Genomic DNA, 8,757 nt, shown 5'->3' with positions numbered 1-8,757 from the left:
GTACAAGGTAAAAAATTTATCATGGGGGAGTGTTGGGTACGGGGTAACAATATACTCTAGTAGCAGGGAGTAGTTAGGTAGCAAGGTAACAAATATACTCTAGTAGCAGGGAGTAGTTAGGTAGCAAGGTAACAAATATACTCTAGTAGCAGGGAGTAGTTAGGTAGCAAGGTAACAAATATACTCTAGTAGCAGGAGTAGTTAGGTAGCAAGGTAACAAATATACTCATTAGTAGCAGGGAGTAGTTAGGTAGCAAGGTAAACAAATATACTCTAGTAGCAGGGAGTAGTTAGGTAGCAAAGGTAACAAATATACTCTAGAGCAGGGAGTAGTTAGGTAGCAAGGTAACCAATATACTCTAGTAGCAGGGAGTAGTTAGGTAACAAGGTAACAAATATACTCTAGTAGCAGGGAGTAGTTAGTGCAAGGTAACAAATTACTCATAGCAGGGGTAGTTAGGTAAAAGGTAAAAAATATACCATACAGGGAGTATTAGGTAGAAAGGAAACAAATATACCAGTAGCAGGGAGTAGTTAGGTAACAAGGTAACAAATATACTCTAGTAGCAGGGAGTAGTTAGGTAACAAGGTAACAAATATACTCTAGTAGCAGGGAGTAGTTAGGTAGCAAGGTAACAAATATACTCTAGTAGCAGGAGTAGTTAGGTAGCAAGGTAACAAATATACTCTAGTAAGCAGGGAGTAGTTAGTAACAAGGTAACAAATAACTCTAGTAGCAGGAGTAGTTAGGTAGCAGGTAACAAATATACTCTAGTAGCAGGGAGTAGGTTAGGTAACAAGGTAACAAATATACTCTAGTAGCAGGGAGTAGTTATGGTTACAGGTAACAAATATACTCTAGTGCAGGGAGTTAGTTAGGTTAACAAAGGGTAACAAATATACTCTAGTAGCAGGGAGTGTTAGGTAACAAGGTATCAAATGTTACTCTAGTAGCAGGGAGTATTAGGTACAAAAAAAATATACCTATAGCAGGGAGTGTTTAGTTAACAAGGTAACAAATATACTCGTCGGGGTATTTAGGTACAAGGTAAAAAAATTACCTTAGGGGGATAGTTAGGTTTACAAGGTAACAAATATACTTAGTCAGGGAGTAGTTGGTTAAAAGGGTAACAAATTACTCTAGGCGGGGGAGTAGTTGGGTTAAAAGGGGAAAACAAATATATTTTAAATGCGGGGAGTATTATTTAAAAGGTAACAAATATACCATAGCAGGGAGTATTTTTTGTAAAAAGTAACAAATTTACTCTATAGCAGGGAGTATTTAAAGGTCGGTAAAAAATTAAACTCTATTTGCAGGGGTAGTTAGTAAAAGGGTAAAAAATATCTCTAGTAGCGGGGGTATAAGGAAAAGGGTAACAATATCTTGTAGCGGGGTTAGTTAGGAACAAGGAAAACAAATATACTCTTTTACGGGGTTTTTGGTTAAAAAGGGTAACAAATAAACTCTAGAGCGGAGTAGTTAGTTAACAAGGTAAAAAAAACCCCTATAGCAGGAGTATTTAGTACAGGTAAACAATATACTCAAGCAGGGTAGTTAGGTACAAGGTAACAAATTACCTATACAGGGTATTGGTTAAAAGGGTAACAAATATACCTAGTAGCAGGGAGATTGTTAACAAGGTAACAAAATACTTAGTACAGGGGTATTGGGTTACAAGTAACAAAAAAATCTATAGCAGGATATTAGGTAAAGGAACAAATACTTAGTAGCGGGGATAGTTAGGAAACAAGTAACAAATATACTTAGTGCAGGAGATTGGTAAAAAGGGTAACAAATATACTCTAGTAGCAGGGAGTAGTTGGTCAAGGAACAAAATACCCAGTCGGATAGTTATTTAACAAGGTAAAAAATTTAAACCATAGCAGGGAGTAGTTGGGTTAACGGTAACAAATATACTCTATGCAGGGATTATTAGGTTCAGGTAACAAATATCCCTTATACAGGGATATTGGTTCCCAAGGTAACAAAATACCAGTAGCGGGGATTTAGGTTACAGGTAACAAATATCCTGTAGAGGGAGTATTGGGTTAAAAAGTAACAAATATCTCTAGTGCAGGGAGTATTATTAAAAAGGGTAACAAATATACTCATAGCAAGTTTGGGAAACAAGGTAAAAATTTTAACTTAGTAGGGGGGATTTTAGTAAGGAGAAGGTAACAAAAATAACCCTTTAGTAAGGGAGTAGTTGGGTAAAAGGGTAACAAATATACTCTGTAGCAGGAGTGTTAGTAAAAGGTAACAATAACTCTAGTAGCGGAGTTTGGGTTAAAAAGGGTAACAAATATACCAGTAGCAGGGAGTAGTTGGGTACAAGGAAACAAAAAACCCTTATAGCGGGGATAGTTGGGGTTAAAAGGTAACAAATATACCAGAGCGGGGAGTATTTGGGTAGCAAGGGGAAAAAAAAAAAAATATACTCTAGTAGCGGGGAGTATTTGGGAAACAAGGTAACAAAAAAAATTAGTAGCGGGGAGTATAGGTAAAAGGGGTAAACAAATATATCTAAAAACAGGGAGGTTGGGAAAACAAGGTAAAAAATATCCCGAGCGGGAGTTTGGTACAAGGTAAAAATAATCTATAGCAGGGGTGTTAGGTAAAAGGTAACAAATATACTCTATAGCAGGGAGTATTGGGTAAAAGGAAACAAATTTCTAAGCAGGGAGTAGTTGGGTAACAAGGGAACAAATTATTAGTAGCAGGGAGTATTTGGTAAAGGTAACAATAAAAGCGGGAGAGTTGTAAAAGGGTAAAAAATTTTCTTAGTGCGGGGTATTTATAAGGTAAAAAATATCCTAGAAGGGAGTGTTGGGTACAAGGTAACAAATATACTCAAAGGGCAGGGAGTAGTTAGAAACCCCAAAATAACAAATAAAATCTTAAAAGGGGGGATTGGGTCAAGGGTAAAAAAAAACCCCTATACAGGGAATTTGGTAACAAAAAACAAATTACTCTGTAGCAGGGAGTATTATCGGGTCCTAATTTGCGGGGTATTAACAAGGAACAAATATCTCTAGGCGGGGGTAGTTGGTAAAAGTAAAAAATATACCCAGTAGAGGGGTATAGGAAACAAGGTAACAAAATAACTCTGTAGCAGGGTATTGGGTAAAAGGTAAAAAATATACCAGTTCGGGGTATTAGGTTAAAAAGGAAACAAATTACTCTAGACAGGAGAGTTGTTAAACGGGGGAAACAAATATACTCTAGAGCGGGGAAATATTAAAAACAAGGTAAAAAATAACTCGTAGCAGGAGTGTTAGGTACAAGGTAACAAAAAATACTTATGGCAGGGATTTATTTAAAAGGGTAACAAATATACTCTTTACAGGAGTATTTTAGGTAACAAGGTAACAAATATATCTTTTAGCAGGAGTATTTTTTTAACAAGTAAAAAAATTTCCCTATAGCGGGGATTTTAAAAGGAAAAAAATATACCTGTACAGGAGTAGTTGGGTTAAAGGTAACAAAAAACTCTTTAGCAGGGGGTTAGTTAACAAGGTAAAAATATATTTAGCAAGGGAGTAGTTAGGTAAAAAAGGTAAACAAATATATCTGTGCAGGGAGTATTGGGTAAAATAAAAAAAAAAATATACTCAAGTAGCGGGGATATTTTAGGTACAAGTAACAAAAACCCTAGTAGCAGGGGGTAGTTAGGTAGCAAGGTAACAAATATACTCTAGTAGCAGGGAGTAGTTAGGTTACAAGGTATCAAATATACTCTATTAGCAGGGGAGTAGTTAGTTAACAAGGTAACAAATATACTCTAGTAGCAGGGAGTAGTTAGGTAACAAGGTAACAAATATACTCTAGTAGCAGGGAGTAGTTAGGTAGCAAGGTAACAAATATACTCTAGTAGCAGGAGTAGTTAGGTAGCAAGGTAAACAAATATACTCTAGTAGCAGGGAGTAGTTAGGTAACAAGGTAACAAATATACTCTAGTTCAGGGGGTAGTTTAGGTAACAAGGTAACAAATATACTCTAGTAGCAGGGAGTAGTGGGAAACCAAGGTAACAAATATATTAAGTACAAGTAGTTGGGTAAAAAGGAAACAAATAACCTTTTTAGCGGGGAGTATTTGGGTTAAAAGGTAACAAATATACTCTAGTAGCAGGGAAGTTATTTTAAAAGGGTACAAATAACCTAGTACAGGGGTATTTAGGTAACAAGGTAAAAAAATAACCTAGGCGGGAGTATTTGGTTACAAGGTAACAAATACCTAGTAGGGGGGGTTAGTTAGGTTAACAGGTAAAAAATTTAAACTTAGTAGCAGGGAGAAAATTTGGGTTACAAGGTAACAAATATTCAGTAGCAGGGAGATTGGGTAAAAGTAACAAATATACCTATAGCAGGGAGTAGTTAGGTTAAAAAATAAAAATTACTCGTACAGGAGTAGTTAGGTAGCAAGGAAACAAATATACTCTATACGGAGTAGTTGGGTAACAAGGTAACAAATATACTAGTAAGGGGTATTTTTTTTAAAAGGGAACAAATATACTCTAGTAGCAGGGAGTAGTTAGGTTAGCAAGGTAACAAATATACTCTAGTAGCAGGGAGTAGTTAAGGTAACAAGGTAACAAATATACTCTAGTAGCAGGGAGTAGTTTAGGTAACAAGGTAACAAATATACTCTAGTAGCAGGGAGTAGTTAGTTAACAAGGTAACAAATATACTCTAGTAGCAGGGAGTAGTTAGGTAACAAGGTAACAAATATACTCTAGTAGCAGGGAGTAGTTAGGTAGCAAGGTAACAAATATACTCTAGTAGCAGGGGAGTAGTTAGGTAACAAGGTACAAATATACTCTAGTAGCAGGGAGTAGTTAGTTACAAGGTAACAAATATACTCTAGTAGCAGGGAGTAGTTAGGTAGCAAGGTAACAAATATACTCTAGTAGCAGGGAGTAGTTAGTTAACAAGGTAACAAATATACTCTAGTAGCAGGAGTAGTTAGGTAACAAGGTAACAATATACTCTAGTAGCAGGGAGTAGTTAGGTAGCAAGGTAACAAATATACTCTAGTAGCAGGGGAGGTATTAGTTAACAAGGTAAACAAATATACTCTAGTAGCAGGGAGTAGTTAGGTAGCAAGGTAACAAATATACTCTAGTAGCAGGGGTAGTAGGTAACAAGGTAACAAATATACTCCTAGTAGCAGGGAGTAGTTAGGTAGCAAGGTAACAAATATACTCTAGTAGCAGGGAGTAGTAGTTAGGTAACAAGGTAACAAATATACTCTAGTAGCAGGGAGTAGTTAGTTAACAAGGTAACAAATTTACTCTAGTAGCAGGGAGTAGTTAGGTAACAAGGTAACAAATATACCCTAGTAGCAGGGAGTAGTTAGGTAAGCAAGGTAACAAATATACTCTAGTAGCAGGGAGTAGTTAGGTAGCAAGGTAACAAATATACTCTAGTAGCAGGGAGTAGTTAGGTAACAAGGTAACAAATATACTCTAGTAGCAGGGAGTAGTTAGGTAGCAAGGTAACAAATATACTCTAGTAGCAGGGAGTAGTTAGGTAGCAAGGGTACAAATATACTCTAGTAGCAGGGAGTAGTTAGGTTACAAGGTAACAAATATACTCTAGTAGCAGGGAGTAGTTAGGTTACAAGGTAACAAATATACTCTAGTAGCAGGGAGTAGTTAGGTAGCAAGGTAACAAATATACTCTAGTAGCAGGGAGTAGTTAGGTAGCAAGGTAACAAATATACTCTAGTAGCAGGGAGTAGTTAGTTAACAAGGTAACAAATATACTCTAGTAGCAGGGAGTAGTTAGGTTACAAGGTAACAAATATACTCTAGTAGCAGGGAGTAGTTAGGTAACAAGGTAACAAATATACTCTAGTAGCAGGGAGTAGTTAGGTAGCAAGGTAAACAAAATATACCTAGTAGCAGGGAGTAGTTAGGTAACAAGGTAACAAATATACTCTAGTAGCAGGGAGTAGTTAGGTAGCAAGGTAACAAATATACCCTAGTAGCAGGGAGTAGTTAGGTAGCAAGGTAACAAATATACTCTAGTAGCAGGGGAGTAGTTAGGTAGCAAGGTTAACAAATATACTCTAGTAGCAGGGAGTAGTTAGGTAACAAGGTAACAAATATACTCTAGTAGCAGGGAGTAGTTAGGTAGCAAGGTAACAAATATACTCTAGTAGCCGGGGAGTAGTTAGTAGCAAGGTAACAAAAATACCCTAGTAGCAGGGAGTAGTTAGGTAACAGGTAACAAATATACTCTAAGTAGCAGGGAGCTAGTATGAGGGTAAGGCAAGGTGAAACAGAATATATCTCTAGTAGCAGGGAGTAGTTAGGTTAAACAAGGTAACAAATATACTCTATTAGCAGGGGAGTAGTCAGGTAGCAAGGTACAAATATACTCTAGTGACAGGGGAGGTAGGTAGGTTAACAAGGGTAACACCTATACTCCTAGTAGCAGGGAAGTAGTTAGGTTAACAAGGTAACAAATAACTCTAGTAGCAGGGAGTAGTTTAGGTAGCATGTAACAAATATACTCTAGTAGCAGGGAGTAGGTTAGTTTAACAAGGGTAAACAAATATAACCCTAGTAGCAGGGAGTAGTTAGGTAGCAAGGTAACAAATATACTCTAGTTGCAGGGATCAGGGAGTAGTTAGGTTAACAAGGTAACCAAATATACTCTAGTAGCAGGGAGTAGTTAGTTAACAAGGTAACAAATATACCCTAGTGAGCAGGGAGTAGTTAGGTAGCAAGGAAATACAAATAAACTCTAGTTAGCAGGGAGTAGTTAAGGTAACAAGGTAACAATATATACCTAGTAGCAGGGAGTAGTTTAGGTAGCAAGGTAACAAATATACCCTAGTAGCAGGGAGTAGTTAGGTTAAGCAAGGTAACAATATACTCTAGTAGCAGGGAGTAGTTAGTTAACAAGGTACAAATATACTCTAGTAGCAGGGAGTAGTTTAGGTACAAGGTAGCAAATATACTCTAGTAGCAGGGAGTAGTTAGTTAACAAGGTAACAAATATACTCTAGAAGCAGGGAGTAGTTAGGTAAGCAAGGTAACAAATATACTCTAGTAGCAGGGAGTAGTTAGGTAGCAAGGTAACAAATATACTCTAGTACAGGGAGTAGTTAGGTAGCAAGGTAACAAATATACTCTAGTAGCAGGGAGTAGTTAGGTAACAAGGTAACAAATATACTCTAGTAGCAGGGAGTAGTTAGTAACAAGGTAACAAATATACTCTAGTAGCAGGGAGTAGTTAGGTAGCAAGGTTAACAAATATACTCTAGTAGCAGGGAGTAGTTAGTTAACAAGGTAACAAATATACTCTAGTAGCAGGGAGTAGGTTAGGTAACAAGGTAACAAATATACTCTAGTAGCAGGGGAGTAGTTAGGTAACAAGGTAACAAATATACTCTAGTTAGCAGGGGAGTTAGGTTAAGCAAGGTACAAATATACTCTAGTAGCAGGGAGTAGTGTAGGTAGCAGGTAACAAATATACCTCTAGTAGCAGGGAGTAGTTAGGTAGCAAGTAACAAATATACTCTAGTAGCAGGGAGTAGAGTTAGTTAACAAGGTAAGCAAATATACTCTAGTAGCAGGGAGTAGGTTAGTTAACAAGGTAACAAATATACTCTAGTAGCAGGGAGTAGTTAGGTAAACAAGGTAACAAATATACTCTAGTAGCAGGGAGTAGTTAGTAGGTAGCAAGGTAACAAATATACTCTAGTAGCAGGGGAGTAGTTAGTTAACAAGGTAACAAATATACTCTAGTAGCAGGGAGTAGTTAGGTAGCAAGGTAACAAACTCATACTCTAGTAGCAGGGAGTAGTTAAGTTAACAAGGTAACAAATATACTCTAGTAGCAGGGAGTAGTTAGGTAACAAGGGTAAACAAATATACTCTAGTAGCAGGGAGTAGTTAGGTAGCAAGGTAACAAAATATACTCTAGTAGCAGGGAGTAGTTAGTTTACAAGGTAACAAATATACTCTAGTAGCAGGAGTAGTTAGGTAGCAAGGGAACAAATATAACCTACTCTAGTAGAGGGAGTAGTTAGGTAACAAGGTAAACAAATATACTCTAGTAGCGCAGGGATAGTTAGGTAGCAAGGTAACAAATATTACTCTAGTAGCAGGAGTAGTTAGGTAAGCAAGGTAAACAAATATACTCTAGTAGCAGGGAGTAGTTAGTTAACAAGGTAACAAATATACCTCTAGTAGCATGGGAGTAGTTAGGTAACAAGGTAACAAATATACTCTAGTAGCAGGGAGTAGTTAGGTACAAGGTAACAAATATATACTCTAGTAGCAGGGAGTAGTTAGGTACAAGGTAACAAATACTCTAGTAGCAGGAGGTAGTTAGGTAGCAAGGTAACAAATATACTCTAGTAGCAGGGAGTAGTTAGGTAAACAAGTAACAAATATACTCTAGTAGCAGGGAGTAGTTAGTTAACAAGGTAACAAATATACTCTAGTAGCAGGGAGTAGTTAGTTAACAAGGTAACAAATATACTCTAGTAGCAGGGAGTAGTTAGGTAACAAGGTAACAAATATACTCTAGTAGCAGGGAGTAGTTAGGTAAGAAAGGTAACAAATATACTCTAGTAGCAGGAGGTAGTTAGGTAACAAGGTAACAAATAAACTCTAGTAGCAGGGAGTAGTTAGGGTAGCAAGGTAACAAATATACTCTAGTAGCAGGGAGTAGTTAGTTAACAAGGTAACTAAATATACTCTAGTAGCAGGGAGTAGTTAGGTAGCAATGTAACAAAATTA

The sequence above is a fragment of the Bolinopsis microptera genome, chromosome 2 (genome assembly GCF_026151205.1).
Source record: "Bolinopsis microptera isolate Bmic1 chromosome 2, MBARI_Bmic_1.0, whole genome shotgun sequence".
Taxonomy (NCBI): Eukaryota; Metazoa; Ctenophora; class Tentaculata; order Lobata; family Bolinopsidae; genus Bolinopsis; species Bolinopsis microptera.
The sequence above is the reverse complement of the archived record's forward strand: the minus strand, read 5'-3'. Positions refer to the sequence as shown.